General features: G+C 51.3%; 1 protein-coding gene across 2 annotated transcripts in view; it reads right to left on the bottom strand.

Annotated features, from left to right (window-relative positions):
• ST3GAL1 (ST3 beta-galactoside alpha-2,3-sialyltransferase 1) overlaps positions 1-24,435 on the bottom strand; it is a 67,350-nt gene that overhangs the window by 22,921 nt on the left and 19,994 nt on the right. For both annotated transcript variants that reach the window (XM_081070866.1, XM_081070867.1), the window contains exon 3: positions 5,283-5,336. The gene's annotated coding sequence lies outside the window, so the exon portion shown is untranslated. The remainder of the gene's footprint in view (positions 1-5,282; positions 5,337-24,435) is intronic.

Below are 24,435 nucleotides of genomic sequence, written 5' to 3'. Positions count from 1 at the left end.
CTTAGAGCCATGAGAAACTAAGTCTAGCCTCTTGGGAACAGGAGGACAAAATCACATCCTGACCTTAACACCCTTTCATGCCCTCTCCTCGCTGTTCTCTGCTCACGCCTGTCACCTGCTCAAGCTTCCAGTGGATTCTCTCCATGCCTAGAATGAAATGCAAAGTTCTTATCACGGTCTGCAAGAGCCTACAAGGCCTGGCCCTTGCCTGTGGTCTGACTCCACTTTCTACACCTTTTCTTTCGTACTCTGCTCAGGCCACACCGACCTCAAGCGTGACAACCACAGGACCTTTGCACAGGCGATTAGCTTTGCCCAGCGTGCTTTTCCCACAGAACACTTAATTACTGTTTACTTAGCTCAGGATACAGGGTCAAATGTCCACCCTTTGGAGAGACTTTCCCTGAATCTTTTGTATCCCCGAATTATAATGTTTATCACCCTTTGCTTTCCCCCTGCCTTTGTTTTCTGACACTATGTACTTTCGTATAGCTGAAAATATTCTCCATGCAACTAGGTTCCCGGAGCTCAGAGACTTTCTTTCATTCCCCACTGTGTTCCTAGAACAGTGATTGTACATGATCTTTAATAATCACCTGAAAGGTAGGTATTATCCCCATTTTACAGATAAGGAAACCAAGGCCAAAGGAAGTCCAGAGATTACCATCTACCTAATCTCACAGTCAGTAGGTGTTAGACCCAGGATTCAAATCCAGTCTTCTTCGATGCCAACTTTGTCAGGAGACGCAGTTCTGTAGGCCTCACATTCATGTGCATTTTCTGTGTAGACTAAGGCTAAGAATGAAAGACCCTGACTGCTTTTTATGTGGATCAGTTTTCAGGGTTGTGTTTGCAGCATGCAATCATGAAATGAGAGGGGGCAGCTTGCTTCCTGTGCGCTACACACAGTGGATTCCCCACACTCAGTGTCCCTGGTCTACACTGCAAGCCATCACACGTGCCGGCATCTGTCAGGGCCCTCTGGCTGGTCTCCGTGGATGTAAGGTCACGGGGAGCTGACACAAACTCGAAGCTCGTCCTGCTAGCTGTGCCCTGAGTGATAAAGCCCCTGGTCTCTGACTCAGGAGTCTCGTGTCTTCTGCCGGCATCAACGAAACACTAATAGGCGAACTTATTAACTTGTTAGTGAAATCAAATCAAATCCCAGACTTAACACCTATGCTGTTCTACGTTCCACACAGTATTTTACTATCAGTAAAATGCCCCTGTTGATGGAGCAACTTTCTGTCTCAGGCCTCCTCCCACCTGGTGACCGTCATATCTCGAGTACCACCTTCTCTAGGAACACTTCCCTGAGTCCCTCTCTATCCCTTTTCCCACGACAAGCACAGGACCTCAATACAAGCTATTTGTTTTGCCCAGAATGTTCTTCCCATTCTGAATGGAAATTCATATGAGCCTTGGATGTATTAGATGGAACGGACCAGAAGAAAATTTGATTTGACTAAAGGAGAGAGAGACACTAGTCTTAGTTAGTAACCATAGAACCTATTAAGTCAATGAATTTGGAAAAACACGTAACATAGAGATGTGAGAGTTTCTGAGTGTTTGCATCTTTTATGCCCTTGAGAGCGAGCTTAGCCGTGAACTCTCTGGAATTCAACCAAATGGAGAATGTGGTCAGGTTGAGCCTGAACTGCCATTGAGGGTACAGACTACATTTTATTTAGTTTTGTTATCTCTGGTAGTGTACTCTTGGCCTTGGTCCCTCATGGGCACTGTTTAATGGGCAGTTGGACAGATGGATATCCCATTGATGCCGATGGATGATGGGCTGGCTGGTCGACCACCAGGCAGCCTATTCCTTGGGGAGGAGACAGGCAGGGCTGGGCTCTGAGTCTCAGAGCACAGAAGCTCTCTGAGTGTTCCTTATGGGAAACTTTCAAGGAGCTCACAGGCCAGTAACCAGGCAGAACTGCTTTCTGATTATTACTTTTCCAGCTGAATAAGATCCAGTTGGTGGAAGACTTAAAGATCTGGGCCCCGAGGACAGAAAAGACATTCCTCTGCTCACAGACAGGAGTGTCTGTCTGGCTGTGTCGCCACAGGTCCCAGACCAGGGAGAGGCAGGGTCGGCTTGAAGCTCTTACCTGAATGCCCAAGGCAGGACCACCAAGGCCGTGCCCCCTTCTGCTGAGAGCCAGTTCTACAAAGTCAAGGGAAGCTGTCAGGATGCTCTGTCCCCAGGCCTGGCTGCTGCCTGCCTTGGAGGCAAAGGCTTGTGGCATTTCAGGATCCCAGAGGAACATAGGGAGGACCACACTTTTCCGCTTCCTTTGCCAGGTAAGGAAACCAAGGCTCAGGGAGGGGATGTAACTTGCCCAAGGTGGTCAACGAGACTTTGATGGTACTGAGACTAAAACCCGGGGACCCTAACTCCCCAAACATGTCCCGTACAACACACCCAGCCTGTGAGCTGCTGTAGCCGGAGTCAGACACCGATGGCAGGATGGGCCTGCCCAAGGCCACAGATCGCTAATGGCCATGCATGCACAGAGGTCTGCCTGCCCCTGCCCACACCCCAGGCTCTGCTTGCGGGAGCCCCCTCTCCAGTGGTCAGCTCGAGGTCCGCAGCGAGCCCCAGTACCACTGCTTGCTCAGTTTCTGTGGTTTTGGGATCCAGGTTCTCGGCCTTGCTGAGAAGGATGGGCCTGCAATAGTGGATTACAGTGCACTAGAAAGTCACGGTCCCGGTTCAAATATGTTTTCAAAAAAATACTAAGCAAGAATAGGAGACCATTTCTCGTGTCACCCAAGTGAACTGTACAAAGAAGATGACGGAATGAGACAAGCAGTTTCCTATGAAAGACACACCTTCTTTCTGCCCCATTCAATTCTGTTTGATTTTTCTTGTGACACAACTACTAATCCCTGCCATACCCCTGCAGACACTTGCAAGTGACAGACAGAAAGGACAATAGAGAGTAGTAGCTGTGTTTGGTGGGAGAGTGGGGAAGCAAACACACAGAAAGTCAGAATCAAAGAGGGTGACGGTACAACAAACACATTCCCTGCCCCAGGGCCTTTGCACATGCTGTTCCCACCACCTAGCATGTCCTTCCCCTAGAATCCACGTGGCTGCTTGCCCCCTTGCTGCAGTCATGGCTCTGCTCAAATATCCTTTTTAGAGAAACCTTCCTAAAATGTCACCATTGTCACTATCCCCTAGCTGGACTGCCTTTCCCCTCACAGCCTTCATCACAAAATGACACTTGTATATTGAATCCCTTCTTAGTTTGTCTGTCTGCCCTCCACCAGGAGGGCAGAGACTTCTCTGTCACTTACTGCTTTGTCCGCCCCTTGCTGAGAACAGTGGAAGGCCCTCAACAAATATGTATAGACTGAGGGTACAGAGAGAAGTGCTCCAAACTCAGGGAGCAGAGGTCATTCCAGTTTGTGCATTGTGAAAGGTGGGGGTCGCGGTCATTTCTGGGCCTTCACGTCCTCCTGCAGATAATATGATTACGATGCCAATCTCATATCAGCCTTGCCAGTGAACGGCCTGGGACAGTGTCCAGCTCAGTGCAGGGACCCTCTGATCTTTGCACATTGTGTTTGGAGGTTTCCTCTCCTAGCTGAGCTCTGCTTGCCCCACTAAGCAGATTGGCTGTTCTCATGGAAGGGAGGGCAGAGTTCGGCCTACACACTTCCTTTAACTTTTGCAAAAACAACAAAACCAAAAATACTCCAAAACCACACTGTGCGTCTGTACAGCCGTCCAGAGCTATGGCAAACAAGTGTGAGTCCTGCCTGCGGGCTCCTCTGTGCCTGGGCAGGGTGTGGGGTACACAGCATGTTGAGGCACCCAGATAACCTGGAGCCTCGGAGAGACTTCCTTGGAAATGACCTCTGCCAGCCATGGTGGCTCATTCCTGAACCCAGGTATGTTGACCAGGGCACCCATGGGAGATAGTTTTTTTTTAATCAAATACCACCCACGCCTGCCTCCGTTTTCTGCTTCATGTTTCTGCCTTGTCAACTAAAGAATCAGCACAAGTATCATCAAAGTCTCATTGCTACACCAGCAGAGAAACAACAGCCGAGGGTCAGCCTTAGCTGTATTTGGTCCATGGCCCACTGTACAGATAGGCAACCAGAGGCCCAGGGAAGGGGCTTGGCTAAGACCACACAGCGTGACAGAGCAAAGCCACACCTACAACCAGATTTCTGGACTTCTGGACAAGGACATTCGCCATTACATAGTGGTTTTCAAATTTTCTTTAAACTGTTATCTTACGTCCAGGCAGAAACCGGAGACTGAAACACCCTTTCCGGTGCAGGTGGGGGTGGGGACCCTTAGCCCAGCTGCTGGGCCTTCTCACCACCCTCAAGGTGATTTGCAAACCAAAGTTCTTCACAGACCACACTCTCTGTCCATGCTGGTGACCTCAGAATGTCACATCCGCTTCCAACCCCCATCCCACGAGGCCTCTGGAGATTTCAGAGACCAAATCAAGCAGTTAATCTGCGGTCATGTTACTAAGTGGGGCTAATTCATTCTCAAAGTTTTCTCAGAAACGGGTTCTAAGAAATCTTCTCACAACGAGAGTGGGTTTGAAAGATGGGGAAGAGGGCTCGGGTGCCTCTGGTGACAGGAGATTGGGGACATGAGAGACAGCAAGACCAGGATAGAATGGTCATACTCAGAGCCACGCGGGGGGCAGAACAAAGGCCGGTGGGAACAAAGTCAGCCCCTGATGGGCACCTAACTGGATGTGAGGTGAGGGCCCCAGGGGCCCCATGCTGGCCCCACCTCCACCGCCTGCCTTGCCTGCTGCCTTCCTACCTTTTTGTCAGGGTCCTACTTTCTGAATCACAAAGAAAACATCACCCATCTTCGAAACAGCCTACAGATAGAGTCTACACATGGGGTGTGCCCTCATTATAATGGGGAGCAGAATGCAGTTCTCCTGCTGTCTGCGTTGCTGACTTATTGGTGTATACGAATGTGGCAAACAGGGAAACACTCAGGTAACCAGAACTTTCTAATGATTCGATGAACATGTCGTTCCCTGAACACACTGCCCCACCACACGGGGTTAGAAAGGATTGCCTTCTAAATATCCCACGGGTATGGACAGCCTACTGTGTCCTGGGTACTGTAGGAAGCACAGGGAACGGCACAAACCACAGGTCTCCCACACCTGTGGGAAGGGGGACAATTATTTCAACACAGTTGAAGGCAAAGAAAGCAAGACCATTGAGAGCACAGGTTCTGGAGCCAAAGAGAGCTGGGTTCAAGTCCCAGCTCTGCCACTTACCAGCTGTGTGACCTCAGGGGAGTTCTTAACGTCTCTGAGCCTCAGTTTCTTCATCTGAAACACAGGGGAAAAAAGAAATGGTCAGACTGACCACAGGGAGAGTATCTGAAACATGCTCACCTCAGGCACAGAGAGTAAATAAATATTAAGGGCTAATGGGAAGTGACAGAACCCTAACAAGCCATTCACCAGCGAGGAGAGGACAGAGGTTACCTGCAGAGGGCTGGGTGGCAGTCAGGGGACCTGAGTATCAGCCTTCTAGTTGCAAACTGTTAATGAAAGCTGTGTATTGTGTGATCTCTAGGACCGTTTCCTGTTCTAGACGGAAGATCAGAGGGCATGCTCTAATTCTGAGATCTCTCCTGTGCCAGGCATTGGGGTAGGTCGCTTCACACACACTGTGGAAGCTTGCAGCAGTTTCCGAGGTGGCTCCAGCTTCCTGTGTGACAGAGGGAACTGGGTTCAAACGGCAAAGCTTGGCAGGGACCCAGGGCTGGTGAGGGGGCAGAGGGGCTGGAAGGCTGTCTGTCAGGTTGAAGCCGTTCTCCCCCCACCCCACGCCACAGGCCTGTGCAGGTGGCAAGTCCCAGATCACATGGGGTGGGGTTGGGCCTGACTCTGGAATATTCTAATTGGCAGAAAACAGACAGCTGGGCATTTTATAAAGGGAGAGAGTAGTTGAATCCGAGAATTAGGGAGGTGTTCTTGTTTTAGTTTTTTTTTTCCTAAAAGCTGAGTGGGGGCCCACCCTAAACAACAAGGACAAAAGATAATAATACCCTTGGTTTTAACAATAATCCTGTGGGCTTGTAGCAGCTTCAGCCACATGCTGTCTTGCTTTTTGTCACCTGTAAGGTGTGCAAAATGCCTTCCCACCTGGGGATGGGGATGAAAAGAGCTTCCTGAATGGTCAAGACAGCCTGGGCCTCTTTCTGCCCCTCTCACCTGAGTGCGCTCACGCAGCACCTGAGCTCGCTGACCTCTGCACATCAATAATGGATGGTGCGGAGGCCCGTGGACGTTAATATTACATAGTGGCCACCCCGGGCAGCAGGAGGGAGTCGGTGCCCAGGATGGGCTTGGCCTGCCTCAGACTTTCCACAGAAACATGAAAAAAGGGATTTTGAAGACTCATGATAGAATTTAATTGAAAGTAACTACTTTCTAAAACAAGCAACGTGTTATTTGCTCACTTCCTCCCATCATGGAAGCTTTGGTGGTAACACTCCGGCTTAGCTAACAGCAGGTAAGCCTCAAGGCCACGTATACAGTGGCTGGGGAATCCACAGCCTGTGGCTCATGGCTAAGAATCCTTCACTGAGGCACTTCCCCTCCTGTGGCAACAAGGGGCAGGGACCGGTAACCAAGAGCTGCAGGACTTTCCTTAGGTAGCAGATTACTTACTCCCAGTGACCCTGGAAGTCAATTCACCTGGAAAGGTTGGTTTCAGGTTTTCCTTTCCTCAGCTGGGGTCAGGCTACCTGGGAGGCGCCGGGGCTCCGGAGAGGGGAGGCTGTGGGCATGCAGCCCGGATGGGCTTTTCTAGGCTGGGCCACCGCCCCTCAGCCACTATGGTGGTTGGCTGCTAGCCGCTCACAGCTGCTTCTCGCTCCGGAGGGTTGCCTCAGCCAGACAGGCAATGCCTCACCTGGGAGGTGACCACCTCCTGGCACCCCACCACCCTGGGCGGCCCCCAGGTATTGACTGAGACCTGGATTGCAGAGGCCCCCGACCATGGTGCTTGTGGTGGGTGCACTTTGTGCTCCAGGGCCCCGGTGGGGTGAGGCTGAAGGTCGCCTCCAGCTGGGGGCATGTCCTTGCTCAGCCTCTGTCCTCCCCCTGCCGTCCTCAGCCCCCTTCTTCTGGAGCACCTCCTCGGTACTCCCTCCATACATGAATCGCTGCCTCAGGTTCTGCTGGGAGGGAACTGAGACGCCTGCATGAGGCTGTTCTGAATTGGGACCCGCAGGATGGGAAAGCCTCGGGAGTGAGTGCTCTCGAGCTCAGAGACCTTTTCTAGAGCAGGGAGGCTCTTCAACCACCTGGTCCAAACTCTCGGCTTTAGAACGAGCAACAGAAGCCTTCGGTTATTTAGCAAAGACTCACTGGGGCCCAGAATGTGCCGGGCCCGCTTGGATGCTGGTGATCCAAGAGCGAACAAGCCAAAGCCCCCTCTTCTAGAAACTCACCCATCCAATCACACAGAGCGGTGAACACTTCTGCAGAAAATGCAAGGAGGTGGCATGACAATGGACGCCGGGGAAGGTGGCACCGGGAGGGACTGCAGCTGAGCTTCTGTGTGAGACAGCCATGCAAAGACGGGCAAGGGGAGCAGAATTCAGGCAGAGGGGCAGTCAGTGCGAGAGCACAGGCAGACCTGAGCTGGCATCCGGCAGGCCAGTGTAGTGCGAGCGTGCTGAGCAAAGGGGATCATTTTACAGGATGAGGTCAGAGAGGGAAGCACAGCCAGATCGTGTCACCCCAGGAGGACAGTGACTTGTCACCCAACCATTCAGCCAAGGTGAGAGGCTCCTCACAACTTCCCTTTCTAGTCACGTCCTCTGGGCTGTGCCCTTGGGGAACTAGGCTGCACTCCTGTTCCCACTGGAGCTCCCAGGCCAAGACCTTCTACCACATTGGATGTTTTAATATCAGAGGTTAAGCCTCGGGTATAAACCAATCAGTGGCCTTTTGCACACCAGCTCCACTCTCCAAAATGTTTTTTGGGCTTTCACAGGAAGCCGCCTAGCAGACGAAGGCCAGTAAAGATTTTATCGCCCTTCATACCATCTCCTAGGAAATGAAGCTTGGGCTGCGGGCGGCATGGGGAGTACCTGCCTGAGGTGAGCTGAGATAGGGTGTGGGCTTTCAGAGGGCGCTCCCTGCTATCCATAGGCAGCTGCAGGTTCTGCTGCTCCCTTGCTGGACAACTTGAAACCAGTGCTGAAAGCATTTGGAGCCTGTCTGCTCCTCTGGAAAATGGGAACACTAGTGTCTGTCAAAGAGTGGACGGAAGGCGGCTCGCAAACTCGGCACACTCTGGGAGCAGGTGTCTGGTCTTCTCATCACGGACAGTGGCATGTGCCTGGGCTCAGTGGTCCTCTGTTGAGGGGCAGCCACCATAGCTAGGAGCAGCATGGGGACGCAGGACAGAATCCATCAGAGGAAGGACAGGATGGAGTAGGAGTCTAAGGAGACCACTCTCCAGTTCTTTCTTCCTAAGTGCTCACACTGTGTGACTCACACAAATAACCGGTGACCTTTTTAAACAGGATTTTAAGTGATGAACAGACGTGCTCGTAGCCACAGAGGATAGAAGGGGAAGAAAGGAAAACCTTGTCACTTTCCCTCTTCAAATCTCCAGCATCATTATCCAGCACCTGAATTAAATCCCTTTGATAGACTTGCACATTTTGGCAGTAAATACTCATCTCTGGGGTTTTAAAAGATCGACAAACACATTTGGAAAATTCTCATCAAGCCAAAGCTTACTAAAAATGGAAAAGCAAGGTTAGCTGGGCTTGGGGCTTTCATTAACGGTGTGTGGGGAGGTAGATGGGTGTGAAATGTGCAGTCTTTATGAAAGGAGCCAGATTAATATAATGGACTGGTTCTAACACATTTCACACTTGATCTTAGCCAAAAGGCCGAGAAGCGAAGGTTCTGACACATTTAATAACACAGAAGGGCAACTGCCCTCACTGAACACCTACTATGTGCCCGGCAGTCTACACATAATAGCTAAGGTTCACTCGCTATTTATATGTGCACTGTTTCAAACACTTTTGTGAGTTAAGCCATGCAATCTTCCAAACAACCCAGTAGTAGGGGCCCTATTGTTACCCCATATTCAGGTGAGCACAGAGAGGTTAAGTCACTTATCCAAGGTCACACAGTGAGTAGATGGCAGAGTCAGTACCTGAATCCAGGTTGTAACCATCAGAGCTGAAAATGTTAGCTCAGCAAACCCACAAATGGCTCTTTCTGGGCAGCAGTAGCACTTGGCAGCTTCCTGCCCACTGGTGTGTGAGCCATTTTCTGCAGATTGGCAGCCAGTCAGAATTGGCCCTGTGCCGAGCCTAGGTCAGGCTTTTACTGAAGCCTTTCCAGGGTCTTTTTTGGCAGCACTGTGGGTGGACAGTCCCATGGCAGAGGGCCCAAAAGCCCCGGACCAACTCCGGACTCTGCCATTACATCCTGTGTGACTTTGAGTAAGTCCCTTTCCTTCTCTGGGCTTCAGTTCCTGCCTTGGAAAAAGGTGCTGGTGACGAGCCCATCAGGGTGGTGGACAACACGTTCAGACTAAGCCACAAAGGACCATCCTCACATCCATTAGAGTCACTACCTCCCTGGGGATTTTTGGCAGCTTCCCCAAATGTCAAGCCTCAGTTTCCCAATCTGTCCAAGGTTGTGATAAATCAGAGGATATAAAAACTGTTGCCTCATGGGCATGTTTGTCTGCATCATATACAACAATTGACAGAACTTTGAATTAGTTGCAACTTTTAAAAATCAGAAACTTTACAAAAAAGTCTGGACTCTGGCTTCCTTTAATAAACCTTTAATAAACCTTTAATAAACCTTTAATAAAGGAAGGGAAGGTCCAGGAACCCTGGGCTCACATTCCCCATAGCGACAATCCCCTGGGGCTGAGCAGCAGTTATCTCCTTTGGTCAGAACCTGGTCAGTTTTCCAGTTTGCCACAGGCTGCACCACTCCCTATTGCCTTATCCAGATCTGTTTATCCATCGTTATTACCCACATGGCCCCTGTGGACATAGGAGACTGTGCCCCATGGACTGGACGTCTAAAGGTGTCATGACTTTCCTAATGTCACATGCCACTAGATGCTGCCCAGCCATCCCCTGGGGTAGAGAGTCGAGGGCTGCCAGCTTGAGGCTCAGTCTTCCGGGGCTGCCTCCCACCGCTCGGCTGAAGGGAGAGGCCCTGCCTCTGCCAGGATTCTGATCCCCTGATCAGCGGAAAGATGATAGCCTCCTATAATTACCTGCAGTGTGTAATAAAGTCCCATTTAGAAACCTTAGAAAGGACCCAGCAAGGAGAACTTTTTCCTGGGTAATTTCCTGATCATAGAATTTCAGGGTTGGGAGGGACTTTCCAAAGGCAAACAGGCCAACCCATCATTTGATGCTTACTTCTCCTCCAGCGAGCCTGACGTGATTTGTTCAAGGTCTTACCATTTGCCCAGCATGGCTGAGAGCTGAAAATAGAAAGAAGCAGTGCATGCAGTCCTCCCAGGACTGGAATCCTGGAGTTCACCCAGGCTGTGGAGGCCACTCCGGGAAACAGATAATGACAGTGCAGGACTACAAGGGCCAGGACACCCTACAGCCACCACTGCTCATACCGTGTGCCGAACACGCGTATAAATGATCTCACCTAACTCTCAAGAAAACTCTCCCACGGAGGTGCTATTTTTAATCCCTGGTTTGCAGGTCAGAACTCTGAGGCTCAGAGAGGTTTAGGCCCCTGCTGGAAGTTGCACAGCCCATAGGGGCTGGAACAGGCTTTGATCCCTGCAATGTGAGATTCCACATTGCTGGGGTTGCAAACATGACCTTAGCCTGCGAGTCTAGATGAGCCACTGGGGAGCAGAAAAAGACAAACAAAAAAACAGAGGCGACCAGGTGGGTGAGTGGCCAGGCTGAGAGTAGAGCAGGCACAGAGGCCTGGGCCTCACTAGCAATCAGAGAAATGCAAATGTAAACAGGATGCGACATCCCTTGACACCTCTTGGCCTGGCTAAATTAGCAGGCACTGTGATGCCAGATGTTGGCGGGTTTTGCAGACAGGGAAGCTCATAACCTGCTAATGGGAAAGTAGATTCGGGAGTTACTCTAGGGAACCACCTAGCAGTACAGGGACGCGTTACACAGAGGCGTGCTCCAGGCGCCAGCAATTCCACTCCCCAGTGAACACCAGAGCTCTTCAAAATGCCAAGGAGAGTATCACGCACATTCCAGAATGTTCTTATATACATATGTCAAAGGAAGGAAAATTCTGGGTCACAAGGAATTTTGTTTTTAAACATGGGGAGGGGTTTCGGTTATAATGACAAAGTGACGGGAGTTAGGAAGCCCATGGGATGATAACAGAGCCACCTCGTGGGGTGACCTGGGAGGTGCCCAGGATCGCATGCTAGGCACACCTTAAGAACTCGACGGATCAATGTGGTCAGGCACTGTTACTTCTAATAATCGTGCTCTGAGGCCTCTGAGTGGGTCTTTACGTTTTGCCCTCACCATCCATTCATTCAGTACCTATGTACTGAACACCTGCTATGGCTCAGGTCACGTTCCAGGTGGAAAGGCTACAGCTGGGTGCACAATGGATGAAGGCAGCTAAAATCCTAGGCACCAGAAAGGATCAGCAAAGAAGTAAATGTATACTAGGTCAAATGTCCAGAGAGCAGCGATGAAGAATGAGAAGTAGGGGACGTGGAAGGTGTAGCCAGTGCGTGTGCACATGCAGCACTTTGGATATATTCTACGGTGAATTCAGTCTTGCCGAAACTAGCCCCTATGCCAGCGTCACAAAGCCTTCTGTGTCCTGACACTTGTGGCTTCCAAGTCTGGCTAGTTGTCCCAGCTTCAAGTGAAACGTAACGTAGACCATCAGGACTCTTAGAGCTTCTGCAAACACATCGAGAAAGAATGTTGCGTCTGGCCCATCCCATTTGGTACCCTACTTCTGAGTCGGATCCCCTTTGGGCAGGAGCATGGGCCCCCCGCAGACGAGGCACTGCTCCTGCCAGGTCAGCCGCACCACAGCCTTCAGTCTATGACAAAAGGCCATCCCTGTGGCCATCCAAAGACTCAAGTAGTGGTCTGCTTCCACCCTGTAATTCCCCTTCTAGGAATCTATTCCAGGAAGTGGGTCAACATGCAGACAGAGTTTGGTGCCCAGAGAGTTTTACCATCATGTTATTTTTAATAGCAAAATGCCAGAGAGCTCCAACACGCTCCACCATATAGAAATTATTAGGTGCATTGTGGTGCGTTCAAATATCTCTTATGGGACAGAAAAATCTGCATCGTTAATAAGGCTCAAGTAAAAGAACACAGGGGAACACCTGCTATACTGTTAAGTAGGGGGAAAAAAACAAAGGAGACAATATCAGAATCAGAATCATAAGTTTAGCAATATAGGGACCAAAATACAGTGAAAGGAGATGTTCTAAAACACTAAAATAGGTACTTTCTGGAAGGGGTAGTTCTGTGGGACTTTTTTTGCTCTGGGCCTTTCCACTTTTCTTTCTTCTCAGGATATCCTTCAGTCATCATGGCTACTTTTATGATATGAAAATAAAACTACAAAAAAAAAAAAAAAAAACCAAAAAACAAAACTAAAAAAAAAAGAAACACCTGAAAAATTGTGGCACTTTTAAAATCTTCTCCAGCACCCCACTGGTGAGCTGGGACCTGCCCAGGACCCTGACCAAGGGACCTCCCAAGGCTTGTGTTTAATGACAGTCTCTCAGGATTTGGAATTGCACTTGCAGAGGCTTAGGCCCAAAGCAGAGATGGAAAATGGGAAGCAATAGGGGGCATCCACAATGGAGAGAAGGTAGGGGACGTGCGAGAAGGCAGACTCAGCAAAATTTTAAAAAATTAAAAAGAAAAATGCAACGGCTTCCCAGGAATGAGGCTTGGGAACACTGTCCCTGGACTCTGAGGCTCCCTAGCCCCCCCACCCCTCCGCCCCTCTATTTCCTTCTCCAAACCCCAACTGAAAAGCCTGTCGGATGGCGGCACTCTCGCCTAGCAGTTCAGATAGGTCCTTGCTTGCCTTTCAAAGTGCTGTCACAAGCTCAGTGTGGCTGGATCTCCGTACACTGTCCCTGTTGGAATGTGTCCCAATGTCATATGTATTGTATGTCATAGCTGAAGGTCTGAGGCTCAGAGAGGTTAACCAACATGCCTGAGGCCACATAGCTGATAAGGGACAGAGCAGGAAATGGCACTCAGGCCTCCTCACCTGAACCCTGGAGGACTTTACCCCCCCCCCCACACACACACACAGCTGGCCTTTGAGCCCAGTGCAGGAGTCCCAGGAAGCCTGGGTTCAAATCCCAGCAGAGTCACTCCATGGTCGTGGGGTCTTGCTAGCTAAGCACTAGGAGCCCAGGTTTTAATCAGTAAACTGGAGACAACCCCAAGGAGTAAAATGTTAAGCCCTGGCACCCTGTTAGCTCATAACAAATAATTGTATTGTTGGTAGTGATCCCCTTTGTCTTCTCTGGAATAAAGTCCTTCTCTGGGCTCTGGATGTGACCCCAATACACTGTCTCCCTCCTCTCACCCTCACAGGGCAAGGACAGGGTCTCCTCGCGTCTGTCCCCAGCCCGACGTGGAGAAAATGCGGGGGAAAAAGAGAGCCAGAGCAAAGAGACCAGGATGGAATCTCAAGGGGAGAGTCAGTTCTGCTTAGACATTTGGCGGAGTGTTTCCAAATTCTGCTTTCTGGCTTTGCGGAGCTGGTTTCTGGCCAACTGTGCTCAGTTCGTGTCTAATTCCAAACAGATGGGCCTGCGCCCTGCCCCCACCCAGCTCCAGGGGCCTCAGAGAGCAGTGAAGGGCCTCCCACCTTCTGACCAGGCAGAAAGGCCTCCTGGGGGGTTGCTCATTCCCCCAAGCACCACAGAGGCCCAGACTGGGAGGTGCAGGCCTGCGTCAGCCAAGAAACAGGCAGACCCGACAACTACCCTGGCGCGAATCTCTGTCACAGCATGTGGTCACGTTGTGACAACCATGCAGACACTGTTCCCTCCACACCAAGAGACAGTAAGGAAGCCCAGTGGTTAAGCACGTGGACTCAGGGCCAAGTTGCCCAAGTCTGAATCCTGCTCTGCCCAAGCATTGCTGGGCACCCTGGGGCATGTTTCTTAACCTCTCTGTGTCTTTCCCTCCTCCTCTGTGAAGCAGGGATGGCACAGCTAAAACTAGCACTGACCTCAAAGGGGAATTGTAAGGATGGCTCAGGAGTTTACGTAAAGCACTTAGAGAGTCATGCCACAGAGATCAGCATGGCCAGACACCTCTCCCACTTCGTGTCACATACAGGCAACTCTCACGGGATTCCTAGGACCTGTTTAAAAGCCTGCAGTGGGGTCAGCCCTCTCTCCAAGCAATAGATTTATGACCGCTCAAAAAATAAGTTCTTTGTAACGAGGATTGAATGAGTTATTATCATCCCAGTTTTTCAGATAAAAATCTGAAACACAGAGGTTAAGAACTTATCCGAGGTCACCCAGCCTGTAAGTGGCAGAGCCAGGACACAAATCCAGACAGATGGTCTCCTCCAGAACAGAGCTCTTCACCAACAGATACCACTACCACCTCCAGCCAACGTCACCACTTTGCAAATGATTGGATCCCACCACTCCTCTCAGTTCTCCCAAAGGTGGCCTTGAGTCAGATGTTGGCCTGGGCTCCGGCAGCCTGCGTTTTGGCAGGTTCTTGAGCTGAGTTTCCCTCCAACACCCTGCCACCCGCCTTTGCAGACATGACCACTCTCCCAGCCCTGGAGTCTTCTGGAAACCACAGAAGACTGTTTACTCTCCCATCACTCATTCCCCAGCCAGCACCCAGGATTTAAGCTCTTGCAGATTGTTCTAGATCAAGAGGAAGATAAAAAGAGTTGATGAAGACTCTTAAGGATCCCCAACCATCCAGAGCCACCAAATCCATGTGGAGTCCATTTGGCTAATCATACACTTTGCTTCAACCAGCTAATGTCTTCCTTTCCACCCAGACATCTGTCTCCACAGAAAAAGGCATCCACTAAGGGGCCAGGGGCCTAACTGCTGTGGGTTCCTGAGAATGATTACATATCGGAGAGAGTCCTGGGACTTCCAGGCAACAGAGAAACCACTGTCAAACCCTGCAATTATAGGGCAGGAATAAAAAAGGGAGCTGCCACGGCCCCTGGGGTGGAAATAGCTCAGCGTGGTTTCCTGGCCTTGCAAAAGTACACATGATGAGGTCACAGTGGCCGTTTACAAGAGGAACCACTGGATGAAGTTTTGCAGCTTCGCGCGGTGGGTGGGGTGCGTGGTGGCTCTCTGGGGCAGGGTGAACGGGGAAGCGGGGACGAAAAGCCACATTTGCTGAGTGCCAAGGGCTGGCACTCAGATACATCGTGTGTGCGCTCAGTTCTCAGAACAAGTCAGCCAAGCAGGGCCTTGTTCCCCAGTTGCCAGAAGAGAAACCAGAGGCTCCAAGAGGTGAGGAGACCTGCCCAGGCCCTCCTGAGTACTGACTCTTGAATCCAGATCTGGCTGATTCCAGGCCTAGGACACCCATCTATGTATTGTCACCGCCTGGAGAAGGGGCTACTTTTTAACAAAGGATAACATGAGAGGCTGTTTACTCTGGCGGGGGGAGGGGCCTTGCTTCTGTTTTTCTATAGGTCCAGCCAAAGGAGGGGTTTAGGCTGGTGGATAAACCACGTGGGGATTAGGAATCGAATCACTCAGCTTCAAATCTTGCTTCTACTAATACATGCTGTGTGATCGTGGGCAAATTACCTCACTTCTCTGTGCAACATTGTCAACTGGGGAAATGGGGTGGGGTGGGTGTGTTTGATCCACTGTGGTTCCCTCCAGCTCTGAATCCTGTCTATTGCTTGTCAGCTTGGCACAGGGGTTATGAGCAAAGACCTGCTGCTGTCACCTTGCTGGGTTCAAATCCTGCCCCTGCCCAGAAATAGTGCCCCTGGAGGGGGGATGGGGCTTATTACCCAGGGGCCCCAGAGACCCCAAGCAGCCTGCCCCCAGCATTGGCCCTGGGAGGGACAGGGCAGGGTCTCCCCAGATCACTAGGCTCAGAGGCTCACTGACGCGTCCCCGTATACTGACTGCCTGCCTACTGTGTGTCAGGCATCTGCCGGTACTTACTGGAACACAATTACGCCCGTTCATTGAAGTACTGCCGGTGGCTGCTTTGGCGCCACAATGGCAGAACTGAGCAGTCACCCCAGAGATGATCTGGCCCGCAAGCCCCAAAATATTAACTCTCTGGCCCCTTACGGAAAAAGCCTGCTGCCCCTGCTCTAGGCTGTGAGGTCTCTGAGGGCAGGACCACATGCCACCAAGACAGGGACGGGGACAGGTGCTGAAGGAGATGAGGCCTCAGGGACAGTCTCCCATGGAGATGGCCCTGGAGCTGAGTTCGTAAGGGCCAGCAGACGGCTGGCTGGGTGACGGTACAGGGGACGGCACTCCTGGCAGAGGGACAGCCCATGCAAGGACGCATGCGCCCTGCATGTTCTGTGCTGGTGGCACAGTGCAGGTCCAGGGGCACCTTCCGGCAGCCTGGGAGCTGCAGTGCAGGAGGTGACGCACATGGGTGCAGGCTGTCCTTACCCCGTGGAATGGGGCATCTACTGCGGGAACCTGACAGGCAAATGCCGGCGAATGTGCTGAGTGCCTGGGGAGGGGCAGAGAGAATGTGAGCTGGTTCTGATGGAGAGAACTGTCCACTTGGGCATAGGACGAAAAGTGTCCTGCGTCCTGCACGAGAGCCCTTCTTCAAGAAGGCGGTGCTCCTGAAAAAGGCTAGGCAGCCATGAAAGACAGGACTAGCAGCTGCCCTACGTGGCAGATAGAATGGAAAGACCCAGCTAACAGGTCTTAATGTGGCAGGTGGCTTAACTTCCATCTGAAGCTGGGAATGAGTGCCCAGAGGTCACCATGGGATAGCATGGGCACCCAGAGGAGGGGCTCCAGGCCCAGTGATGGGTGCAAAGATGGTTTCCCAGAAAAGACAAGACTGAGGAATTTGAGGAGCTCTGGGAATTAGCCATAGGAAGTTATGGAGCCAGTGTCCTCCAAAGCCAGGGAGACCGCACAATCGCCCTCCCCCTCCTCCCTGACCCTCTGCTGGCCCCTCACTCACTCTGCAGGGGTACCCCGAGTGGTCGGCTGCTCAGATTCCACAGGCACATGCTCCCACCTGAGGGCTTGGCCATGGCTGCCCCCCAGGTACCCATGTGGATGATGCCCTCACGACCTCCAAGTCGCTGCTCACATTTCTCTTCTCTGTGTGGCCAGCCCCAGTCACCCTCCCCTGGTAGCACCCTCAAATCCCCTCTCAGCACTTTTCGTCTTCCTACGAATCCTTGAACCTACTTGTTAACTCTGTCCTTTATCAGAAGTCCCCCCACCAGAATGTAGGTTTCACGAGGGGTTGCTGTTCGTAAGTGACAGAAGCTCCCCCAGCTTTGCAGCCCTGCCTGGCGCTAGGAGGCACCCAGTCGGGATCTGTACACTGAATTAAGGAATGCGCCAGGGTGAGGAGCGGCGCTGTGATGAAACTATTCACAAGGTCTTCCCGGTGAGTGCCCCGCGGTGGAGAAGGAAGGAGCCAACCCTTCGGTAAGAGACCTCCTGCCTCCCTGCCTCCCACCTTTTATCTTATTTGGAACCTAAGTGTCTTTTCAAAGGCTAAGGGAATGGAAATGCCTTTGTAAAGCACACAGAGAGCTTCCTGACAAAAAGCTTTGCAGGAAACCACTCCCAGTGTGACAGGCGCCCCTGACAGAGCACAAGCCAGCCTTCAGGAGACGCCTGGGGTTCCCCACAATCCCTGGGGACCGCACTGCGGGTTCCCTTTTTTGAGTTCTGCCTGGAGCCCAGCTGTTCTCAATCAGGAGGTTCCAGGAAGATAGTCATTTTGCCAGCAAACAGAAGAAGAGATAATGAGGTGCACAGGGAGGAGCTGTCATCACGCCCTCGAGGGGGCTCCAGGGAAGCAAGCGGGGGAGCAGAGGCTATGGGCCCCCCGGAGCCTCCACAGTTGCTCTCCCATCTGGGATCACGCATTTATGTGGGTTACGCTCCATAAGACACTCCCTAAGTGCCAAGGTGGATGTCCCCTCAGTGTCCCTTGCCCTCGAGAGGGTTTATAAATGGACTTGAGGAAGCTTCAGACTCCAGGGCAGCCTACACACCGATGCTAGAGCTCCTCGCCCCTCCCAGCACACTACACAGTGGCCCCAACTTGTCCCAGGGCTGTGTGTTCGATGGGGAAGCACATGGCCCCTGCCTTCAAGGAGGTTCCCGTTAAGTGACGGTCCACGTGCTATGGTTTCGGCACAGGAGCCAACTCCCTTCTCCTCAACCAACAGAAGAGGCCAATCCATCTCTCGCGCCCCGAAAGCCTTCCCTTCCTCCTCTTTACCTGATGGCCAATCCCCCAGCACAGCAGATATTTTTAGTGCTTGTGACAAAAGTGTTTACACGAAGACCACTGAGCAACACGGCGACATGTCTCTCCCCCGCACGGCCTTTGGACATTGTACACAGGACAGTGATTGCCAAATGGATGTCATATGCTGACTTTGGTTCTTGCACGTTCCAGGTCGGAAAGGGCAGTCAGCTATTTTGGCAGGGTGACCTTGCTCCACTTAACCTGGGCCACACAGGCCTATAAACAACAGGTGTTCCAGCAAGCACACAGGCTGGCTGTCAGCCATACCCAGACGGTGGCCTGTCCCCAAGTTAAAGGAGCCTGACCTGGAATCCCCTCATTTCCAGTTCTCCAAAAGCTGAAGGCAGACATCACAAGAAGGGTGGAAGGCTGGTTGCCGCCTGAGAGGACTGAAGAAGAGAGAAATAATCTCCAAGGGGACCCAGGCCTGTGTCCACCCAGCAGAGTGGCCAGCTAGCTAGCTGTCCGTCATTTTTATCAACCCAGCAGCCAGGGCTGGCTCTGTGTGGCCGAGACAAGTGGACCAACAGTGCCGGCCTCCATATGTCCATCCATTGTGGCCCTGGACATGCACAGAAGTACCTGGCACAGGTGGGTTTTTAATACGTCCCTATGAAGAAGGAATCACACGTTCCTGTTCCCCAAGGAGCTCCCAGTCTAACAGGGAAGAGACACCACGGCAGCCACACTAGACACACAGTATGGTCAAGACACACCGTGGGGTGTGTTGGGGGAGCAGTGGGAGAATGGAGAGCAAGTGCGGGCAAAGAATTCCCGGAGGAGGTGACACTTGAGTTAAGTTTTAAAGAGGGATGATTCACACAGGAAGGTGAGAAGAGAAAGGTGTGCAAGGTCAGGAGGAGCACATGACAACCACCTATCCCAAGTCCTAGAGACACGAAAGGTACTTCATTTAAAGTGACGGTTATTTGTATCTATAGCTTTGGTCATAGCCAGAGCCACATCTATATATATCTATGTATTTGTTGTATAAGTACCTGACAATCAGCCATTTTCATTGTAACGTGCCCGACATTAAGCTTTTGATCGCCCATTTCAAAGGCATCCGTCTGGAATAAGCACATTGCTGGCCACACAACCAGATAAACAGCCAGGCCTCCCTATCCATGAAGTTCTCCCTTTAGAAAGCCCTGGTTAACCTAGATAACCAACCATTGGAATGACCCCCTGCTTTTCCCTTCCTGTGCCCTAACTCCCGCTCTTATGTTTTAAATTCACCAAGAAGGAGTGAACCTGTGGAAACCCTAGGCACCCGCCCCCCAACCTTGGCCCCAATAAAGGCAGAATCCCAGTATGGTTTTTCTTTCCTCTCTCTCTGTGATTTCGCTCTGTGACCCGGGGTGTGCCATGTGCCTTGCAGGATGTGGTGATTTTTTTTTTCAAACTCCCCTGATGGTGTTACTGAGGTGCGTCTTGCAATCTTAGTATGAATTACAAGGGCTGGTCCAGGCACATCACTGACTCTGGCCTGGAGAACGTCCTGGACCCAGGTGAGTGGCCCAGGCCTTCCTAGCAGAGACTGAACTGCACGGTATACAGAACACTAGGGGTCAGGGATTGCTTTGAGTCTAGCAGGGTTCGAAGCGTTTTTACACAGTCCAAAGGATTTAACAACAATCCTACGAGGTCTGTGCTACTGCCATCTTTTGTGCCTATTTCGCAGATCGTGAGAGGTCAGGTGGCTTGCCCAAGGCGGAGCAGCCCACGGCAGAAGTGTGATTGGGACTCAGCCATCTGGCTTCAGAGACCACACTGCTAGGTGGGGCTGGGAGAACAGTGGTGAGCCCGGGGCCCTTGGTGGGCCTGGGGCATGGTGAGCCCTGTCCAGCTGATTATGGAATGTGGACTCTGTCCCAGGGCCATCAGGGACATGGCACTAACAAGAAGAAGGACATAACTGGACGCCCTTCGGATACAAAGGTCATTGGGAAAAACTCCAATGCTTATCAGCCAGGCTTGACTAAAATAAAAATCAGGGTTTTGAGGGATGACTCAATCTGTGAGGTTGGCTTCTAGAAGCACACAGGAAATGTCCCTGTTTCTAGTGGCCCTCTGTCTCTGTGGCACTAGTATTGCCAAGGCCCGTGGGCCTGGCCACCACAGTTACCCCTGGAATATCCATCCTTTCGTGGAAGAAACGTTTTGCTATAGGCAGACACTGTCCCTGTGCTGGCAGGAAGGGGAGCCCTGCCCAGGTCCTAAAAGCCCACCACAGGGTGGCTTGGCTATAAATAATATTGATATCATGTCTGGAATTTAGTTAGCATTTACTACTGGCCAGGCGCTGTGCCCAGCTTTTTGAGTCATTGTCTCATTTCATCCTGACAAACCCTGGCAGGTGGGTGCTATGGTTATTGCCTTTCTTACGGACGCGGAATACCAAGAGCTGGGGAGAGGCACACGCAGGTGGCCGCCAGGCTCATCTCACTCACTCCAGGGTTCATTCTCTTGAACCCTCTACAACTTGGACATCCTTGTGGGGTGGGGAGGGGACTGGGCCCATTTCATCCAGAGAACAAAGCTCAACAGGCAAGCACACAGCTGCAAGCACAGAACCCTCTAGAAGCTTGTCCTGAGGACTCCAGGGCTCGGGCTTGCTCCCCTGCAAGCCAGCTGTGGACCAGGGCTGGGTCTTTGAGCATCAGGAAGGTACACAGCTGCTGCTGGCTGCCATCGTTTCAGCTGTCAGGAGCCTGACCTTTCTAGAAAATGGTAATGATGCTAGTAATGCCTGCAAAGCCCCCTGCTGACAACTGTGAAGAGCCTTCACTCTGAACTCCACATGGTCTGTGGGTCCCCTGGTCTGTTTTACAAATGAGGCAACAGGTGCAGGGAGGGACTGGATCTGAGGGCACCGGGGACCAATGGGCTCTGCTGCAAGATAGGTCTAGTGCAATGTGGAGGGAGGACGTGCGGGCCCTGCGAGCAGGAGAAGGCCAGGTTGTAAGCTACACAAGGGCAGAAACCCTGTGCTCCTTACCACTGTCTCCCCAGTATCAGGAGTGTAACCAGCACTCAGTAAAAACCTGCTGAATGGATCCGTGAATGAATAAGCCTGTCCTAAGCATCAGGTCAGGGAAAAAGGCTGAGAAGAGGCTCAAGCACTGTTAGCACACAGTTTCAGTTAACATGAGTCTCATTTTCTAGGTAGTACTCTACCTTCACACCTAATAACCAAAGCATTTGAACGTAGGAACTCTTGGCATGGCTCCAACACACATTATTCCGTTCTATGGATGTACTTCATCCATTCTCTAATCTTAGCCACTCACGGCGTTTCCAGTATATTGCTATGTAGCCAGGATCATGTAGAGGCCATGTGGCAAGGGGACCGGCCTCTGGAGGCAGGCTACATGCCGCCGTGAAAGCCCAGCTTCTCTGCTTACGAGTAACTGTGCATTTGTGGGTAAGTTACTTAACCACTCTGTACCATGGGTCCATCATCACCAGTGAAACAGGGAGAATGACAGCAGCACATTCCCAGGGTTACATCTGCCAATGTTTGGGGCTAAGAGCGTCTATGACCCACACTTAGCCTTTTATAAGTGCTGGCAAACACTCCACCAGCACTTACGGTCCTGAAATTCAGGTGATTTCTTAAGAGTGCAGTCCTGCAGGTAGAATCATAAAGTCAGCCTGTAGAATTGTAGGGACAGTGCCTTTAAAACTCCCAGCAGCACGAAGAAGAACAAGGTCGTAAGCCCTAATTCATTAGCCCAAGAACAAGGTCTCAGAGGACCCAAAACGTAAGTCTACCCAGTACAGACACCAGAATCCCCACTGCCAGCCTTTCTGTCAAGTGTTTGTCCAGACTCCCAGGTAAAGAGCCCTGCGGTGCCCAGCCAGCCCCTGCAGCTCCAGGTACCGTGGAGAGAGGGCATCTTCACCTACCTCACAGCAAACCCAGAGGAGACCAGGCCCAGGGCAAGGAAGCTTAAACGCCAGGGCACCCCACTTGTCTAGGGCTTGTATTTTATTTTCAATTCATAACTTTATTTTTTTCTTAAAGACAACTGCCAAATTGTATTAGCTGCAGGCCTCACCAAACGCAGACCTGTACCTGTGCATACCATTGATTTGTTCATTTCTCTGTTTCTCCCATTAAATTAACACCTTGAGGACATACACAGCTCTTATCCTGTTTTACCTCCAGTGCTTGGCCCAGTGCCAGGGACCTAGGAGTGTTTGCTGAATAAATAAATGGATGGATGGATGGATGGATGGATGGATGGATGGATGGATGGATGGATGAGAAGGGAGGAAAACCAGGCAGAACTGAAATCTCTGTCTCTGTTAATTTCACTCATTCTGCTTGGATTCCCTCCTTAAAATCACCCAGTACAAGTTAATTCTTTTCCACCTGACAGCCTTTCAGACGTTCAAAGATGGCTCTCCCAAGTTTCCTTTCTCCCAGGGAAACAAGCCCTGTTCTAGCAGCTTTTCTTAAAGGTTATCAGCAACGGAAATTCCACCAGCTTGAACTGGGGCCCATTTTCATATCTAATGATTGCTCGGATGTCCTCTTATCTAGTCGGAATGCCTTGGCCTCCACTCTGCCTCTGGGCCAGCTGATAACATTTATTTTGGGGGGAGGAAATGCCTGAGTTTTAAGGGAGAGTACTCAAACCCATGACTCCTCTAACAAGGCGGGGAATACAGGCCTGGCTCTCCAGGAGGAGGCCACAGCGCCCTTGGGGAGAGTAAATAAGACCCCTGCCTGTCCTTTGATCAGCAACCCCTGTTCTCCTTCGCCCCTCCCTGTTTGTTGTCTCTTATCAGCACTGTGATTGGGTTCCATAAACATTCAGGCTGCCCTCCCCCGACCCTCTGCCTGCTCCAGTCACTACCACTCATATATTTTGCCCCTGCTTACCCTCATCTCATCCCCTTCCCCACTTCTTGCGAGGATGTGAACTCCCTGAGTCTTTGTCTGCCCAGAACAGTGCCTGGCACATGAAGCTCAGAAATATTTGTGGATGCATGAAAGAAACGAGCATCATCAAGTACATGTTCTGCATATATCCTTCTGGGAGCTGGGGCTACAAAGGTATTCACGTGTAGGCCTCTCCTGGATAGAACAGGTCGTGGTCAGCCCAGTTCTGAGATGTGATCATGAAACCGAGGGTCCTTAGGACTTTGCTTAAATTTAGTTTTCAATCCCAGCTCTAGAAATCATATCCCCATCTCTCTCTCTCTCTCTCTCTCTCTCTCTCTCTCTCTCTCTCTCTCTCTCTCTCTCTCTCTCTCTCTCCCTCTCAGAGACCCAGCCTTTCCCCACATAATCAGCAACCCCCCAGGTAGCAGAAGACGGTCGCAGGGTCAGGACCTCTGGCAGGATAAAGATACATCTTGACCTAAGTTATGGTTCAGCTCCTGAGCCCTAAGGTGGAACGACCCCCTGGTTACTCTCCAGAAGACCAGACAGAGGGACGCCGGAACAGACCTCAGAACTGTCCTCAGGACCTGAAGAAACAATTCATTATCCTCACCTCACCTCCGACCAATTGGCTCCCAGCACGACCCTGAACCCCTAACCCATGGTGTCTTGTGATTTTGCCCCCCAGAGTCTGTAACGTACAGGCCATCGGGGAGTTCGGGCTTTTGCACTTGAGCTTCCCGTTCTCCTGCGTGGTGCCATTCAAAATAAAATAGCCAGTATTTCTCCATTGCAATTCTCGGTGTTTAGTGTTTGTGTCTCCTAGCACCTGGTGGGCGAACTCTTTCTGTTCGACGACAATAAGGTCCCAATCATCATTACTTTATTCAGCAAGTCCTTTGAAAGTAAACCCACGATCCCTTCCCTCCAGCTTTCATCTCCACCATTCCACATTTTTCCAAAAGTCACAGATGTCCCATCTTTAGCTCATTTTCTTCCTCTCCTTGTTTTTATCTCCTTTGCC

The sequence above is a fragment of the Rhinolophus hipposideros genome (assembly GCF_964194185.1).
Source record: "Rhinolophus hipposideros genome assembly, chromosome: 13".
In the NCBI taxonomy this organism is placed as follows: Eukaryota; Metazoa; Chordata; class Mammalia; order Chiroptera; family Rhinolophidae; genus Rhinolophus; species Rhinolophus hipposideros.
Note: the sequence above shows the minus strand (reverse complement) of the source record. Positions and strands in the feature narration are given on the sequence as shown.